Here is a 19,351-nt window from a genome sequence, read left to right on the forward strand (position 1 = left end):
ACCGGCTCTTTGAAAGAGCACCCAAGCCCACACCTCCACCCTATTCCCATAACCTAGTAAACCCACCCAACACCAAGGGCAATTTTGGACACTAAGAGCAATTTAGCATGGCCAATCCACCTCACCTGCACATCTTTGGACTGTGGGAGGAAACCGGAGCATCCGGAGAAAACCCACACACACACGGGGAGAACGTGCAGACACCGCACAGTGACCCAAGCCAGGATTCGAACCTGGGACCCTAGAGCTGTGAAGCAATTGTGTTAACCAGTATGCTACCGTGCTGCCACTTGATGAACTTCTGCCCACTTTTCATCCACCTGTATATGTAAAGGTCTCCATTTTCTCATCAAAACATCACTTTTACGGTAATAACACTGGTATACACCCAGATTTCTCTTCCGTATATGCTTTCTGATACATGTTTTATTTCTATATCTTTGTTGTAACTCCGCCAATTTTCCTGAACTAAAAATATCCGCCTCATCCTCCATCTATTGTTCTTTTTCAACTATCTGATCAAAAATCGTTTCTGATAATTGCACTTCAACTTCATCTTCACTCTTTGATTTATCCTCTTGTCTTAATCTGTGACTTTGTGACCTTGTTACTACACAATCCAGAAAAATCCCAGGATATTCATCCTTCAACACTTCAGTTGTCTGATTTTCCACTGACTTATCAACCACAGTAGGCATCACTCCCACCTGCAATCCATCTAAATCATTACCCAAGATAAACTGTATTCCTGGACAAGATAGTTTCTCGATTACTCCTACTACCACTTCAGGTTAGGTGGATTGGCCATGCTAAATTGCCCGTAGTGTCCTAATAAAAGTAAAGTTAAGGGGGGAGTTGTTGGGTTACGGGTATAGGGTGGATACGTGGGTTTGAGTAGGGTGATCATGGCTCGGCACAACATTGAGGGCCGAAGGGCCTGTTCTGTGCTGTACTGTTCATGTTCACCACTCTTCACTGGACTTTCCAACCTTACCTGATATAATGGAATTCACCTGAAGAAGGAGCCGTGCTCCGAAAGCTCGTGTTTGAAACAAACCTGTTGGACTTTAACCTGGTGTTGTAAGACTTCTTACTGTGCTCACCCCAGTCCAATGCCGGCATCTCCACATCATGATATAATGGAACACTACTCTTCTCACCCTGAATTCCACATATCACCACCTTTTCTGGCAACATTCTTCCCAAACCACATAATTCTTCATCTCTTACCATTAAGGATTGACTAGCCCCTGTATCTCTTAGAATTGTGACTTCTTTACCTGCTCCTCCTGTTACACACGAGTAAACTTTATCCACACAAGTAAATTCTTTAAAGACATCTGGCACCTTCTTAACAATCACCTCTTGATCAGGCTGCACAGTCTTTTGCACCTCCTTCGCTTCACTTGGGCTTTCCTTTACCACTTTACTTTACCACATCAGCCTTCCCAGTGCTTTTCTTCAACCGGAGGTAACTCTCCTTATTATCTCCCATCAGATCACCTTTACCTCTACCACTTGAGTATTTCTCATGCCCCCAGTTTCAATCCCTCACAGGTTGACACTGATGTCGGAAACCAAGCTTTGATTTATGAACTAATCCATAATCATCTGCCATTTCTGCTGCTAATCTCACAGTTTTAACACTCTGTTCTTCCCCACGAGTTCTCACTATTTCAGAAATTGAATTTTTAAACTCCTCCAAAAGCATTATTTCTCAGAGAGCTTCATACGTTTGGTCTATTTTCAAAGCCCTTATCCACCTATCAAAATTACTCTGTTTGAGCCTTTCAAACTCCATGTATGTTGGACCAAATTCTTTTCTTAGATTTCTAAACCTTGTCTGTAGGCTTCAGGCACTAGTTCATATGCACCGAAGATGGATTTTTTGACCTCCTCATACGTCCCAGATACCTCCTCCGGTAGTGATGCAAAGACCTTACGAGCCCTACCTACCAGCTTTGTTTGAATCAGTAATACCCACATGTCCTGTGGCCATTTCATTTGTTCAGCCACCTTCTCAAACGGAACTGAAAAAGGCTTCTACCTCCTTCTCGTCAAACCTTGGCAATGCTTGAACATATTGAAATAGATTTCCACCAAGCCTTTGAATTTGACGCTCTTTATCACTATCCTCATCACTATCATCCAATTGTACATTTCCCTTTACGCCTGCCAATTTTAACTGACTGTCATGTTTCATGGCCATTTTCTGAAGTTCAAACTCTCCCTATCTTTTTCCATGATCTGTATCTCCCTTTCTCTTTCTTTTTGTTCTGCTAGGGCTATTCTTTCAGTTTTCCTTTCTTCTCTCTCTTTTTCCTCTCTCATAAAACATAACAGCGCAGTACGGGACCTTCGGCCCTCGATGTTGCGCCGACCCGTGAAACCATCTGAAGCCTATCTGGCCTACACTATTCCATTTTCATCCATATGTCTATCCAGTGACCACTTAAATGCCCTTAAAGTTGGCGAGTCTACTACTGTTGCAGGCAGGGCGTTCCACACCCCTACTACTCTCTGAGTAAAGAAACTGCCTCTGACATCTGTCCTATATCTACCACCCCTCAATTTAAAGCTATGTCCCCTCGTGTTGGTCATCACCGTCCGAGGAAAGAGACTCTCACTGTCCACCCTATCTAACCCTCTGACTATCTTATATGTCTCTATTAAGTCACCTCTCAGCCTTCTCCTCTCTAACAAAAACAACCTCAAGTCCCTGAGCCTTTCCTCGTAAGACCTTCCCTCCATACTAGGCAACATCCTAGTAAATCTCCTCTGAACCCTTTCCAATGCTTCCACATCCTTCCTATAATGTGGTGACCAGAACTGCACGCAGTACTCCAGGAGCGGCCGCACCAGAGTTATGTACAGCTGCAGCATGACCTTGTGGCCACGAAACTCAATCCCCCTACTGATAAAGGCTAGCACACTATATGCCTTCTTAACAGCCCTATTAACCTGGGTGGCAACTTTCAGGGATTTATGTACCTGGATGCCGAGATCTCTCTGTTCATCTACACTATCAAGAATCTTACCATTAGCCCAGTACTCTGCATTCCTGGTACTCCTTCCAAAGTGAACCACCTCACACTTTTCCGCATTAAACTCCATCTGCCACCCCTCAGCCCAGCTCTGCAGCTTATCTATGTCCCTCTGTATCCTATAACATCCTTCAGCACTATCCACAACTCCACCGACCTTTGTGTCATCTGCAAATTTACTAACCCATCCTTCTACACCCTCTTCCAGGTCATTTATAAAAATGACAAATAGCAGTGGCCCCAAAACAGATCCTTGCGGTACACCACTAGTAACTGAACTCCAGGATGAACATTTGCCATCAACCACCACCCTCTGCCTTCTTTCAGCTAGCCAATTACTGATCCAAACCGCTAAATCACATTCAATCCCATACTTCCTTATTTTCTGCAATAGCCTACCGTGTGGAACCTTATCAAACGCCTTACTGAAATCCATATACACCACATCAACCGCTTTACCCTCATCCACCTGTTTGGTCACCTTCTCAAAAACTCAATAAGGTTTGTGAGGCATGACCTACCCTTCACAAAACCGTGTTGACTATCGCTAATCAACTTGTTCTTTTCAAGATGATTATAAACCCGATCTCTTATAACCTTTTCCAACATTTTACCCACAACCGAAGTAAGGCTCACAGGTCTATAATTACCAGGGTTGTCTCTACTCCCCTTCTTGAACAAGGGGACAACATTTTCTATCCTCCAGTCTTCCGGCACTATTCCTGTCGACAAAGACGACATAAAGATCAAGGACAAAGGCTCTGCAATCTCCTCCCTGGCTTCCCAGAGAATCCTAGGATAAATCCCATCTGGCCCAGGGGACTTATCTATTTTTACACTTTCCAAAATTGCTAACATCTCCTCCTTGTGAACCTCAATTCCATCTAGCCTGGTCAACTGAACCCGAGTATTCTCCTCGACAACATTGTCTTTCTCCAGTGTAAACACTGACGAAAAATATCCATTTAACGCTTCCCCTATCTCCTCTGATTCCACACACAACTTTCCACTACTATCCTTGATTGGCCCTAATCTTACGCTAGTCATTCTTTTGTTCCTGATATACCTATAGAAAGCCTTAGGGTTTTCCTTGATCCTATCCGCCACTTGACTTCACTTCCCCTCTCTCTCTTTCATAATCCTATCTCATGTTCCATTTGTTTAAGTTGTAACTGAATTTTTGCCAATTTCTAATGAGTCAAACTGTATCTCAGGCAACTTTAAATGCTTAGCCATCGCCATAATTACCTCATCTTTTCGCATTTTGTCAGGTAGTTAACTGCAATATTTTTGCTAAATCTAACAGTCTGCTTTTAGTCTCTGCCCGTAAGGTACTGCGTGTGACCGTCTCCACCCCCAAAAACTTCAGAGCATCTGAAAGAGCCATTGTCCACAACATACTCCCTACTTAAACTAAAATACCACACCTGAACAGCAACCACAATATGCTCACCCCCTCACTGTATTTAAGTTCACAAAGCCAATAGATAGACTTTTATCCCCCTCGAGCCCCCAATTTGTTATGGGCCAGGGTTTAGAGAACCCCAAAATATATCATGGAGTTTACCTATAGATTGTGGTATGTGGAGCACACGGCCCACTCTACAGGTGTGGTACAGCAGAAATGGAAAAGTATTTTTTTTAAAGCAAAACAATGTTTATTCTATGAACTTAAGTTAACCTTTTTAAAACATAGTGAACATCTTAGCAACCATTAATTCAAATACAACCCCCAAAGAAAACAACGCTAAGTAATTCCTAAGCTGTCCTTTTAACATCCATAAGACTCAAAAAAAAAACATTCAGCAGAAGCACATCAGGTTAAAGTCACGACTAAGAGCAGTTATTAGTTTTAAATCACCAAAGGATCGATTTACATTCTTTAGATTACAGAGAGAGACTCTAATACCCCTTCTGGTTGTGACTGCAGCTATCCAGCTCTGAAAACGAAACTAAAACACACCCTGCAACAAACATCCTAAAACAAAAGTAAAAAGCTGACAGACAGCCCAGCTCCACCCACTCTGACATCACTGCAGTAATAAATACATTTCTTAAAGGTACTCTCACTACAGATATTTATATACACACCCATTTATAAAAACCCATTTCTTAAAGGTACTCTCACATGACACTGTCATTTTTACCCCATAACAAACCGTTATCTTACTCTGAGACCGACCACGAAATGCTGCTGGCCCCGATCCAAAAGCCTCTCATGGCAACTTTAATAGACTGAGAGATTGTTAAACAAGAAAAGCCTATTCGGTTGAGCAACGAGCCTCGTGGTAAACAAAGTGTAATACAACTTAACCCATTAAGCACCAAACAGCTTGGAGTTGAAGTGATAAAGACAATAGCTTGAGTTTTAAACCATTTAAAAGATCTTTCAAAAACCCATTTTGTCTTTGGTTCAAAACTAGAACTCTCTGGAGCTTTAAACGTGATCCTACCCAGACCTCAGTCCGAAACTGCAACTGCTAAAAAAAAGCACGTCAATTGTTGCCTCTCCTCCTCTGTTAACGTCAAAACTGTCCAGAAGAGATATGAAATTCCTTTCTCGTGTTGAAGACGGCCATTTTGCAAGTTTCAGATTTCATGATTACAAACTGGTCTCCTCCGATGAAGGCCCGCCTCCTGGCTACAGAGATACGCCCCAAGTCACGTATCGCTAAAAATTTGCCAAGAACTGTTTACTTGAGAAAACTGTCATTATTTTGAATGCTGCTTTATTAATTTTAAGAAATTAACAAATCTTGTTAGCTGTGCTTCCTTTAACAGAGTCGACTAATTTATCTACAGAAAACCAAGTTCATTCAGCGCAAGATTGGTTCAGTCATATATTCAATAAGTTGTGTTTGATATTTTAAAATAAATGTTTAAAATTAGCTTGGAAATTAAAACTTCAGACAATGTGGAAGCTGTTTTAAAAAAAAAAACAATTATTAAAAGCAAATCTACGTTCCAAAAGAACACATTGTTCTAAGACAATTAAGACAAGATAACGGGAATTTGGAAGCAATTCAACTTTTACTCCCAGTCCATTTAAGTGACATATTAAATAAATGTTTGAGAAAGATGTGAATGGCATAATTCCAAGCTCTACCGCCCCTTTTTGTTTCTGCAGAAAAATTAACCCTTTCAACAGGCTTGTGTATAATCCAGAAGATGTCAAAGACTTGGCAATTCACAACCAATACAAAGTTTTAAAAAAAACTTGACCAACCCTTTGATTACACTCTTTGAGGTTGGCTTTCCAATTGGTTCGGTGGCACAGGAATTATTAAGGGACTTTTCCTATTTTGCATATATGGACTTATCATTTACGTACTAATGTTGCTGATCAGATACTTTGGCTAATGCTTGCCTACCTATAGTGCCCCACCAATCCACATGGTTCATATTTATTCATATGCACCACTAGCCAATAACATCAAAATGGAAAGTTTCTGTTGAACTATTATTTACTGCATTCATTTATTAGTGAATTATTGTTAATTTATCACTAAATCACATACTAAACTTCAGTTATTTTACTGTATAATCATTTTATTTGTATACATGAAATCACAGGGCAGCACGGTAGCATGGTGGTTAGCATAAATGCTTCACAGCTCCAGGGTCCCAGGGTCAATTCCCGGCTGGGTCACTGTCTGTGCGGAGTCTGCATGTCCTCCCCGTGTGTGCGTGGGTTTCCTCCGGGTGCTCCGGTTTCCTCCCACAGTCCAAAGATGTGCGGGTTAGGTGGATTGGCCATGCTAAATTGCCCGTAGTGTCCTAAAAAAGTAAGGTTAAGAGGGGGGTTGTTGGGTTACGGGTATAGGGTGGATACGTGGGTTTGGGTAGGGTGATCATTGCTCGGCACAACATCGAGGGCCAAAGGGCCTGTTCTGTGCTGTACTGTTCTATGTTCTATTATTATTATTCATTGTTTATTACTGAATTATGTAATCATATCAATTTTTTAAAATCAGTATATCAATGGTTTAAGCAATACTAAGGAAAGAAAAGTTGGATCCACGCATCACATGTGAAGTGCGCATATAAATATTAAGATCTGCAAAACTTTTACCGTAATATTCACTCAGTTATTTGCTTAGCTATGTAAATGTTGTACCAGAACAGAATAAGAACACATTGCTTTACAGATCTAAGATACATGCTAAAAATTTCAACATTTCCAATTGTTAGGTATGCATTGCTACCCCCACTAACTCAGGACAGGGTATTCCCTTCTTAACTATCGCCTTTAATGCTTCAGAAACAGCAGAATGGTACATCTATCAAAGCGTCCTTCGCTCTGTAGTGGTCCGTTCTGGAGCATAGGGGCCTCACGGTAGCATGGTGGTTAGCATCAATGCTTCACAGCTCCAGGGTCCCAGGTTCGATTCCCGGCTGGGTCACTGTCTGTGTGGAGTCTGCACGTCCTCCCTGTGTGTGCGTGGGTTTCCTCCGGGTGCTCCGGTTTCCTCCCACAGTCCAAAGATGTGCGGGTTAGGTGGATTGGCCATGATAAATTGCCCGTAGTGTAAGGTTAATGGGGGGATTGTTGGGTTACGGGTATACGGGTTACGTGGGTTTAAGTAGGGTGATCATTGCTCGGCACAACATCGAGGGCCGAAGGGCCTGTTCTGTGCTGTACTGTTCTATGTTCTATATTCATGTGAAAAAGGAAGGTACAAGATTTATTTACAGAAATGTATTAACTTATGGAAATCTGCAGGCTATCCACTTATCTATTTATCAAACACCTTTTCAGGATGACACCAACTTAAATATAACCCGAACAGAAATCCTCAATATTTTAGCCTCCCAACTAATATTAAACAAAAAGGATCAGTATGCCTCATTAGTAATCACTCTAAAGGGATGAAAATGGGCAATAGTGTGTGTCCTAATTATTTAGATGTTATAAATGTACACAGCTTATAAATGTACACAAAATTTATTACAAAGAGCTAAACGGTCCTCAAAAATAACAGGCATACACAATCTCACAAATAATAAAACATTCTCAGATCATTGGTACTTAGAAGATAGTTACTTATACTCTGCTTATAATGGGGCTTGTTTTGTTTGTGATGATGGAGCCTATTCCTGGCTCCCAAAATACTGGTCAGGATCTTGCTATTTAGGATACATAGTACCTGCCATCCGTCATTTTCCTCATCTCCATTATGTTTCAGAACCAACCGCTCGAAGAAATAAACGTTCCATATTCTTACGAGATGCAATTTATGCTAGTTATACCTTTCTATTGGGAAATTAGGATCGGTAATAGATAGAACATAGAACAGTACAGCACAGAACAGGCCCTTCGGCCCTCAATGTTGTGCCGAGCAATGATCATCCTACTCCAACCACGTATCCACCCTATACCGGTAACCCAACAATCCACCTAACCCGCACATCTTTGGACTGTGGGAGGAAACCGGAGCACCCGGAGGAAACCCACGAACACACGGGGAGGACGTGCAGACTCCGCACAGACAGTGACCCAGCCGGGAACCGAACCTGGGACCCTGCAGCTGTGAAGCATTTATGCTAACCACCATGCTACCGTGCTGCCCACGTGCTGCCCAATGAATTGAATAAAATAACAACCATCATACAAAACGTAGCCGATTATACCGCCACTGCCCTGGGTAAGATTTCTGACAAAATGCGAACAATTTGAACTGTGGCATTACAAAATCGAAAGACACTTGACTATGTGCTAGCCGAGAAAGGTGGCACCTGCGCCCTGATTGGTGCGGAGTGTTGCACTTTAATTCCAGATAACTCAAAAGAAGTTAAATATCTGGCAGCACACATTCAAAAGAAATCAAGAAACTTGATCCACCCCCAGTTATCTCTCTCTGGGAGAAACTTTGCGGGTGGTTGGGACACACTGGAATGTCCACAGTAAGAATAATCTTATTCTCCTGTGTAGCTGGATTAATCATTTACATAACATGCCAATGTATCACGTGCAAAAACTATCCGCAAAACGCAGGGGATCCACTGTCAGAATGATTCACACTAACCCTACTACACCACCATTAGATGAAGTAGAAATGAAGTATTATTGTTGAAATGCTACTGATCAATTAATTGACTGTATTATTAACATATTGTTCATATATTAATACTGAATCAGTAGAATCAAATTTGATTAATTGTTATTTTATAATAACGATTCTTTAAGACTTATAATAATTTTTGCTGAAATGCTTTTGTTTAAAACTGCAATGACAATATGAATGAGTTATTCTTTGCGCTTTTACCTATCCCATCGCATTAATTTTATCTTTTATCTTACTGTGATATATCTCACTTATTCTTTCGATTTATCAAAACAGGGACTGGAGAAACCAACAGATAACAGCACAGAATCGCATTCCAGAACATACACAAGGGACTGTTTAGCACACTGGGCTAAATCGCTGGCTTTGAAAGCAGACCAAGGCAGGCCAGCAGAACGGTTCGATTCCCGTAACAGCCTCCCCGAACAGGTGCCGGAATATGGCAACTAGGGGCTTTTCACAGTAACTTCATTGAAGCCTACTCGTGACAATAAGCAATTTTCAATTCCAGTATTCAAGTATTCAGACATGAAACATTTAAAACTAATGTTGCACATTGAAGATTGACAGCTAACCGTCAAATCAAACTTATTTGATTCTAACCCAAACCAATTAGGATTACACAGGGGTGTAGATAGCTGGCTAAAGACTAATATGATTTTGTATAACCGTGGGGGTACGTACGGCCATCTTTATTCATGAATCATCTATACTTTGATCTAAACTATTCGCTGTCTCTATACTTTAACTTTTCCACTCTAACTCTTAAAGTAAATGCAAGCTGTTTGTCTGTAAGCAAGAAACCATTTCTGTATTATTTTGAAAGTTACATTGTGTACAAGTTGCTTCTCTTTGAGTCCTTTTTGCTAGCCGGACTTATCAGAGAATAAGATTTAAGTGACTCTCAATTGTAATCAAATAGAAGACAATAAACGATTCTTATTTGCACCCGAGAAGTTTTAACTCAAATTTCTACTGAGTTTTAGTGTCGCAAGTGCCACTAGATCCGCACGGTAGACCTCTTTCAATATGGCATGCTTGTCTTCCTTGGACAGGGCATCGAGTATAAAAGCTCACAAATAATTTTAGTTATATAGAACGTTGGTTAGACCACACTTTTGAATACGGTGTCCAATTCTGGTCACCATACTATGAGGATGTGGAGGCGTTTGGAGTACAGAAGAGGTTTACCAGGATATTGCCTGGTCTAGAGGGTATTGCTATGAGGAGAGATTTAATAAACTGGGATTGTTCTCCCTCAAAAGACAGAGTCTGAGGGGCGACCTATAAAATTATGAGGGGCATGAATAGGGTGAACAGTTGGGGGCGTTTTCCCAGGGTGGAAATGACAATTACAAGTTCATGGTGAGGGGTGATAGGATCAGTGGAGATGTGGGAGTACTTTTTTTTATACACAGGTGGTGGCATGGAATGTACTGCCAAGTGAGGTGGTTGAGGCAAATACATTAGCAACTTTTAAGATTTATTTGGATAGACATGAACAGACGGGGTATAGAAGGATACAGGCGGTTGGTCTAGATAGGAGACGTGATCGATGCAGGCTTGGAGGGCTGAAGGGCCTGTTCTGGTTCTTTGTTCAAACAACAAAGGCCCAATCACCAATCCCTGTGGAACACCACTAGTCACAACCTTCCACTCAGAAAAACAGCCTTCTACAGCTACCCTTTGCCTTCTGTGACTGAGCCAGTTCTGTATCCAACTTACCACCTCACCACTGATCCATTGTGACTTCAACTTTTCTACGAGTCTACCATGAGGCACCTTATCAAAGGTTTGGAAGTCCATGTAAACAACATCCACCACCCTCCCCTCATCAATCATCTTGTCACCGCCTCAAAAACCTTGATCAAGTTAGTGAGCACAACCTCCCTTTCACAAAACCATGCTATCGCTAATGAGTTCATTTGTTTCCAAATGGATATAAATCCTGTCCCTAAGAATTCTCTTCAATAATTACTACCGACGTGAAGCTAACCGGCCGACAAGATTCCTGGTTACAAGAGCAGGTCAGAGGCCTGGAATTCTGAGGTAATTCACCTTCCAATTCGCAAAGCCTGTCCACCATCTACAAGGCACAAGTCAGGAGTGTGATGGAATATTCCCTCCCCACTTGCCTGGATGAGTGCATCTCCAACAACACAAGCAGATCAACACCATCCAAGACAAAAGCAGTCCACTTCATTGGCACCCCATTGACCATCTTAAACATTCACTTCCTCCACTACCAACGCGCAGTAGCTCCAATCTGTACCATCTACAAGATCATAGAATATACAGTGCAGAAGGAGTCCATTCGGCCCATCAGGTCTGCACCGGCCCTTTAAGAACACCCCACTTAAGCTCACGCCTCCACCCTATCCCCGTAACCCAATATCCCCACTGAATCTTTTGGACACTAAGGGGCAATTTTGCACAGCCAATCCACCTAACCTGCAAATCTTTTGTCAATGGGAGAAAACTGGAGCACCCAGAGGAAACCCACGCAGACACGGGGAGAAAGTGCAAACTCCACACAGACAAGACACCCCAGGCCGGAATTGATCCTGGGACACTGGAGCTGTAAGGCAGCAGTGCTAATCACTGTGCCACCCATTTGGTGCACTGCAGAGACTCACCAAAGCTCCTTGCAAACTCACAACCGTTACCATCTAGAAGGACAAGGGCAACAGATGCAGGGAAACACCACCTGCAGGTTTCCAACCAAGCCACTTCCCATCCTGGCTTAGAAATATCACTGTTCCTTCACTCATTGGGCTACCTGGAACTACCTCCCCTTTTCTTTTAAAAAAGTATTTTTATTAAGGTTTTGCAGAATTTTTTATAATAAAACAGTAGTAACAATAACAAAACAAACTAGAGTGAATATTAACATAGTGCAAAAAGAGAATATACAATAACAATTAAATAGACATTACCCCACGCGACGCAGTCTTTCCACACCATCCCAATGAAGCACTCACCACCCACCCCCCTCCCCAAGGGTTGCTGCTGCTGCTGCCATTTTAATTTCCCCCGAGAATGTCGACGAACGGCTGCCACCTCCAAGAGAACCCTAGCGCAGACCCTCTTAAGGAAAACTTTATTTTCTCGAGGCTGAGAAACCCAGCCACATCGTTAACCCAAGTCTCTACACTCAGGGGCTTTGAGTCCCTCCACATTAATAAAATCAGTCTCCGGGCTACTAGGGAGGCAAAGGCCAAGACGTTGGCCTCTTTCGTCCCCTAAACTCCCACGTCTTCTGACACTCCAAAGATCACTATCTATGGACTCGGCACCACCTGTGGGTTAAGCACCTTGGACATTGCTCTCGCGAACACTTGCCAGAACTCTCTAAGCTCCGGGCATGCCCAAAACATGTGGACATGGTTTGCAGGGCTGCCCTTGCACCTCATACAACAGTCTTTCTACCCCACAAAACTTGCTCATTCTTGCTGCCGTCATGTGTGCCCGGTGAACCACCTTAAATTGAATTAGACCGAGCCTGGCACACGAGGAGGAATTAACCCTGCCCAGGACATCTGCCCACAGACCCGTTTTCAACTCCTCACCTAGCTCCTCCTCCCACTTGCCCTTGAGCTCCTCCATCGGGGTTTCCTGTGCCTCCTGTAGTTCCTGGTAGATATCCGACACCTTCCCCTCCCCCACCCAGGTGCCAGAGACCACCCTGTCCTGTATCCTCAGTGGCGGCAGCGTCGGAAAGGCCACTACCTGTTTTTTCAGGAAGGTTCGTACTTGCAGATATTTAAAAGGCGGTTCCTGGCGGCAGATTAAATTTGTCCTCTGGCGCCTTCAAACTGGGAAAGCTTCCGTCTATGAACAGATCTCCTATCCTTCTGATGCCTGTCCTCTGTCAGCTCTGGAACCCACCATCCATCCTATCCGGGACAAACCTGTGGTTGTTACATATCGGGGTCCAGACCGACGCTCTCTCCACCTTCAGACCAAGGCAGGCCAGCAGCACGGTTCGATTCCCATAACAGCCTCCCTGAACAGGCGCCGGAATGTGGCGATTAGGGGCTTTTCACAGTAACTTAATTGAAGCCTACTCGTGACAATAAGCGATTTTCATTTCATTTCATGTACCTCCTCCACGTTCCCCAGATCCACAGTAGCGCCACCACCACCGGACTTGTGGAGTAACGGGTCGGTGAGAACGGCAAAGGAGCCGTTATCAAAGCTCCCAGACTAGTAGCTTTATATGACGCCACCTCCAGCTGTTTCCCTCCGCCCACTTCCTAATCATAGCTATATTGGCCACTCAGTAGTAGTTGCAAAAGTTCAGCAGCGCCAACCCCCACCCCCCACCCCACCGACTGCGCTCCAACAGCGATCCTGGAACTACCTCCATAATACACTGTGGGTGTAACTACACCTCATGAACTGCAGTGGTTCAAGAAGGCAGCTTAACATCACTTTCTTAATGCCCATATCCTGTGAAAAAATAAAAAAAATCCATCCAGATAGCTCCTGAAAGCATTCCATAAGAGACAATGAAGTAACCAAACCCCATGATTCATTGGTTGCATTTCCAGAGGCAACTGCACAGTGGAGTTGCAGCCACTTCACAGGGTGAAGTTACTGCAACATTGAATTCATCTGTGCTCATGAATGGGAATGAGGTGAAAATATCAAATGACAGTATACTAGAAATACAAGTTATCTTACCTCCCAGGAGTGCAATCTGTGTCGCAGTCCCAGCTGTGTATAGTCAATCACTGAATTACCTCGTAAATTATTTAGAGCATGCTTAAAATCTCCCAGTGCCTCATCAAACCTGAAGTTTAAAAACAGAAATTTTGAAATACAGGGAAAGGGAGTGAATCCAGATTAACAAAGAATACAGCACAGGAACAAGCCCTTCGGCCCTCCAAGCCCTTCGGCCCTCCAAGCCTGTACCGGTCATGACACCAATCTTGGCCAAAGCCCTCGGCAATTTCTTGTGCCGCATCCCTCTATACCCATCCTATCCATGTATTTGTCAAGATGCCATTTGAACGCCGTTAATGTATCTGCTTCCACAACCTCGCCTGGCAATGCGATCCAGGCACTCGCCAGCTCTGTGTAAAAAAACCTGCCCGCACATCTCCTCTAAACTTTGCCCCATGAACCTTAAACCTATGCCCCCTGGTAACTGACCCCTCCACACTGGAAAAGACTGCCTGCCCACCCACTCTATCCATGCCCCTCATAATATTGTAGGCCTCTATCAGGTCACCCCTCAACCTCCATCTTTCTAATACATAAGAACTAGGAGCAGGAGTCGGCCATCTGGCCGCTCGAGCCTGCTTCGCCATTCAATGAGATCATGGCTGATCTTTTGTGGACTCAGCTCCACGTTCCGGCCCGAACACCATAACCCTTAATCCCTTTATTCTTCAAAAAACTATTTATCTTAACCTTAAAAACATGTAATGAAGGAGCCTCAACTGCTTCACTGGGCAAGGAATTCCATAGATTCACAACCCTGGTAAACTTCCTCTGCTCCCTCGCCAAAGCCTCCACATACTTCTGGTAATAAGGCGACACACAGAGACAGAGAGAGAGACAGAGAGAGAGACAGAGAGACAGAGAGACAGAGAGACAGAGAGACAGAGAGACAGAGAGACAGAGAGACAGAGAGACAGAGAGACAGAGAGACAGAGAGACAGAGAGACAGAGAGACAGAGAGACAGAGAGACAGAGAGACAGAGAGACAGAGAGACAGAGAGACAGAGAGACAGAGAGACAGAGAGACAGAGAGACAGAGAGACAGAGAGAGAGAGAGAGAGAGAGAGAGAGGGAGAGAGGGAGAGAGGGAGAGAGAGAGAGAGAGAGAGAGAGAGAGAGAGGGAGAGAGGGAGAGAGGGAGAGAGGGAGGGAGGGAGGGAGGGAGGGAGGGAGGGAGGGAGGGAGGGAGGGAGGGAGGGAGGGAGGGAGGGAGGGAGAGAATCCAGATTAACATACAGGGAGATAATCCAGATTAACATACAGGGAGAGAATACAGATTAACGTACAGGGAGAGGGAGAGATTCTGGGTTTAGATACTGGGGAGTGAGTATTTCACACTGAAGTCGAAGAACAGGAAATGAATCAAAGTGATGTACAGGATGATGGAGTGAGTAAATATAGCACAGGTTAAAAAAAAGAGTAAAGCTCCAACTACACTTCTTGTACCAGACCATTCCAGAGTAGAGACTGCAAAGAAAATGTGGGACAGGAAATTTTGGATGAAGAGTATGTGGGTAATGTAATCCAATTTACATTGGCTGTCCTGCACCTATTTGATGTCCGGCAGAACGTTAATTTGCTAAGAGTAAAAATCCAGGGAGGAAGCCACACAACTCTGATGTTTGGCAACTCTGTAATCCAGCAACGCCAGGTTCGATGGAAGGACACTGCTGGGACGACAGGCAAGCCCAAAAGAGATGTTTATGGTGCTCAGGCCGAAGGTAAATCAGAGGTATTAGCAGAGTCTGACTTGCTGGCATTAATGAGGGGAGGTAGGTTTGAGACACAATGACAGGGTATAGGGTGGGAAGAGCCTGAAAAGGACTTAGACTTAGAACAGTACAGCACAGAACAGGCCCTCCGGCCCTCGATGTTGTGCCGAGCAATGATCACCCTACTCAAACCCACGTATCCACCCTATACCCGTAACCCAACAACCCCTCCCCCTTAACCTTACTTTTTAGGACACTACGGTCAATTTAGCATGGCCAATCCACCTAACCCGCACATCTTTGGACTGTGGGAGGAAACCGGAGCACCCGGAGGAAACCCACGCACACACGGGGAGGACGTGCAGACTCCACTCAGACAGTGACCCAGCCGGGAATCGAACCTGGGACCCTGGAGCTGTGAAGCATTTATGCTAACTACCATGCTGCCCGAGATAAGACAATTGGGATTGGTGTCTCAGATTGGCACAGGGACCTCAGACCAGAAAATATTCCCTCTTGCTCCAATACCCAACACAGTTGGGCCACTCGCTTGGTTGGTTTAGGCCTACTCCTGCTGTAGATTCATACTCTCACATACACCCCCAGGGGGGTAATTTACACTCGCTTACACTCCCTGGGGAGTGGAGCGGAAATTTAAACTCGCACATACAATTTATATTCTCACATGCCATCTCTCCTCCCCCCCCCCCCCCCCCCCCCGGGAGTGTAATTTATATTGTCACGTATACTCCCGGGGGGGTGGTAATTTATATTCCCACAACACTCCCAGGAGAGGGGGGGGGGGGGGGAGGTAATTTATATTCTCACAAACACTCCTGGGGAGGGGGGGGGTAATTTATATTCTCAGATACACTCCCGGGCCCCGGGGGGGGGTAATTTATATTCCCACAAACACTTTTGTGGCAGCACGGTAGCATTGTGGATAGCACAATCGCTTCACAGCTCCAGGGTCCCAGGTTAGATTCCGGCTTGGGTCACTGTCTGTGCGGAGTCTGCACATCCTCCCAGTGTGTGCGCGGGTTTCCTCCCGGGAATACTCCCGGGGGGGTGGTAATTTATATTCTCACAAACACTCCCAGGAGGGGGGGGGGGGGTAATTTATATTCCCACATAGACTCCCGGGGCGGGGGGCGTAATTTAATTTATATTCTCAAGTATACTCCCGGGGTGGGGGGGGGGGGGGGGTTTATATTCCCACAAACACTCCCGGGGGCAATAATAACAATAATCTTTTCTTCCAAGGTCTAAAAGGCTATGGACAGATAAAACCCTTGAAGCATATAGAGCAAGTAGGAAGGAACAAGGTAGGTGTTAAGAAGGCTAAAAGGGGTCATGAAATGCCATCTGCAAACAGGATTAAAGAAAATCCTACGGCATTTTATACAAATGTAAAGAGCAAGAGGGTAGCCAGAGAAAGGGTTGGTCCACTCAAGGATATTGGAAGGAATCTATGTATGGAAAGGAAATGAGAGATATACTAAATCCAGCAGAGGGCAGCAGAGCAGAGCTACTGATCAGCTGTTCTGGTGAAATTTGCATACGTGCAGTACGGGCAGCCTAATTTGAAGGTGGTTTGTGGAGGGGCTGTTGTTTAGTGACAATTAAACCCGAAGCACTTCATTAGTGTTTCCCACCCTACCTCCTCCTCTAACCAAACCCCCCCCCCCCCCCACGGTTGTTGGGAAGCGGAAGCAGTGGCCTGTCGTGAAGGTGAGTGAGTGCCTTTAAATTTACTTACCTTTCAGCGGGAGCAGGATTTGAGGGAATATCAGGTAAGCTCTTCCTTTCTTTTTCTTTTATTTTTCTTGTTTTTTTTTTTAAATCTAGAGGCGATGTCAGGGAAGGCAGTACAATGCTCCTCCTGCAGAATGTTTGAGGTGAGGGACGCCATCAGTCTCCCTGCTGATTTCATCTGTGGGAAGTGCACCCAACTCCAGCTCCTCAAAAAACGTGTTAGGGACCTGGAGCTTGAGCTGGATGAACTTCGGATCATTCGGGAGGCAGAGGTGGTCATAGATAGGAGCTTCAGGGAAGTAGTTACACCAAAGACTGGAGATAGATGGGTAACTGTAAGAGGGACTGGGAAGAAGAAGTCAGTGCAGGGACCCCCTGCGGTCGTTCCCCTGAGTAACAAGTATACCGTTTTGGATACTTGTGGGGGGGACGACTTACCAGGGGTAAGCCATGGGGTACGGGCCTCTGGCACGGAGTCTGTCCCTGTTGCTCAGAAGGGAAGGGGGGAAAGGAGTAGAACATTAGTAATTGGGGACTCAATAGTCAGGGGCACAGATAGGAGATTTTGTGGGAGCGAGAGAGACTCACGTTTGGTATGCTGCCTCCCAGGTGCAAGGGTACGTGATGCCTCAGATCGTGTTTTCCGGGTCCTTAAGGGGGAGGGGGAGCAGCCCCAAGTCGTAGTCCACATTGGCACTAACGACATAGGTAGGAAAGGGGACAAGGATATCAGGCAGGCCTTTAGGGAGCTAGGATGGAAGCTCAGAGCGAGAACAAACAGAGTTGTTATCTCTGGGTTGTTGCCCGTGCCACGTGATAGTGAGACGAGGAATAGGGAGAGAGAGCAATTAAACACGTGGCCACAGGGATGGTGCAGGCGGGAGGGATTCAGATTTCTGGATAACTGGGGCTCTTTCTGGGGAAGTTGGGACCTCTATAGACAGGATGGTCTACATCTGAACCTGAGGGGCACCAATATCCTGGGGGGGAGATTTGTTAGTGCTCTTTGGGGGGGTTTAAACTAATTCAGCAGGGGCATGGGAACCTGGATTGTAGTTTTGGGGTACGGGAGATTGAGAGTATAGAGGTCAGGAGCTCAGATTTGACTTCGCAGGAGGGTGCCAGTGTTCAGGTAGGTGGTTTGAAGTGTGTCTACTTCAATGCCAGGAGTATACGAAATAAGGTAGGGGAACTGGCAGCATGGGTTGGTACCTGGGACTTCGATGTTGTGGCCATTTCAGAGACATGGATAGAGCAGGGACAGGAATGGTTGTTGCAGGTTCCAGGGTTTAGGTGTTTTAGTAAGCTCAGAGAAGGGGGCAAAAGAGGGGGAGTTGTGGCGCTGCTAGTCAAGGACAGTATTACGGTGGCGGAAAGGATGCTAGATGGAGACTCTTCTTCCGAGGTAGTATGGGCTGAGGTTAGAAACAGGAAAGGAGAGGTCACCCTGTTGGGAGTTTTCTATAGGCCACCTAATAGTTCTAGGGATGTAGAGGAAAGGATGGCGAAGATGATTCTGGAAAAGAGCGAAAGTAACAGGGTAGTTGTTATGGGAGACTTTAACTTTCCAAATATTGACTGGAAAAGATATAGTTCGAGTACATTAGATGGGTCGTTCTTTGTACAATGTGTGCAGGAGGGTTTCCTGACACAATATGTTGACAGGCCAACAAGAGGCGAGGCCACATTGGATTTGGTTTTGGGTAATGAACCAGGCCAGGTGTTAGATCTGGAGGTAGGTGAGCACTTTGGAAACAGTGACCATAATTCGGTGACCTTTACATTAGTGATGGAAAGGGATAAATATACCCCGCAGGGCAAGAGTTATAGCTGGGGGAAGGGCAATTATGATGCCATTAGACATGACTTAGGATGTGTAGGTTGGAGAAGTAGGCTGCAAGGGTTGGGCACACTGGATATGTGGAGCTTGTTCAAGGAACAGCTATTGCGTGTTCTTGATAAGTACGTACCAGTCAGGCAGGGAGGAATGGGTAGAGCGAGGGAATCGTGGTTTACCAAAGAAGTGGAATCTCTTGTTAAGAGGAGA

General features: G+C 44.8%; 1 protein-coding gene across 1 annotated transcript in view; it reads right to left on the minus strand.

Annotated features, from left to right (window-relative positions):
• LOC119955928 (neutrophil cytosol factor 2-like) overlaps positions 1-13,910 on the minus strand; it is a 116,666-nt gene extending 102,756 nt beyond the window's left edge. Inside the window, exon 1 of the mRNA XM_038782585.1 lies at positions 13,796-13,910. The gene's annotated coding sequence lies outside the window, so the exon portion shown is untranslated. The remainder of the gene's footprint in view (positions 1-13,795) is intronic.
• Positions 13,911-19,351: the final 5,441 nt, after the last annotated feature.

The sequence above is a fragment of the Scyliorhinus canicula genome, chromosome 21 (assembly GCF_902713615.1).
Source record: "Scyliorhinus canicula chromosome 21, sScyCan1.1, whole genome shotgun sequence".
NCBI lineage: Eukaryota > Metazoa > Chordata > Chondrichthyes > Carcharhiniformes > Scyliorhinidae > Scyliorhinus > Scyliorhinus canicula.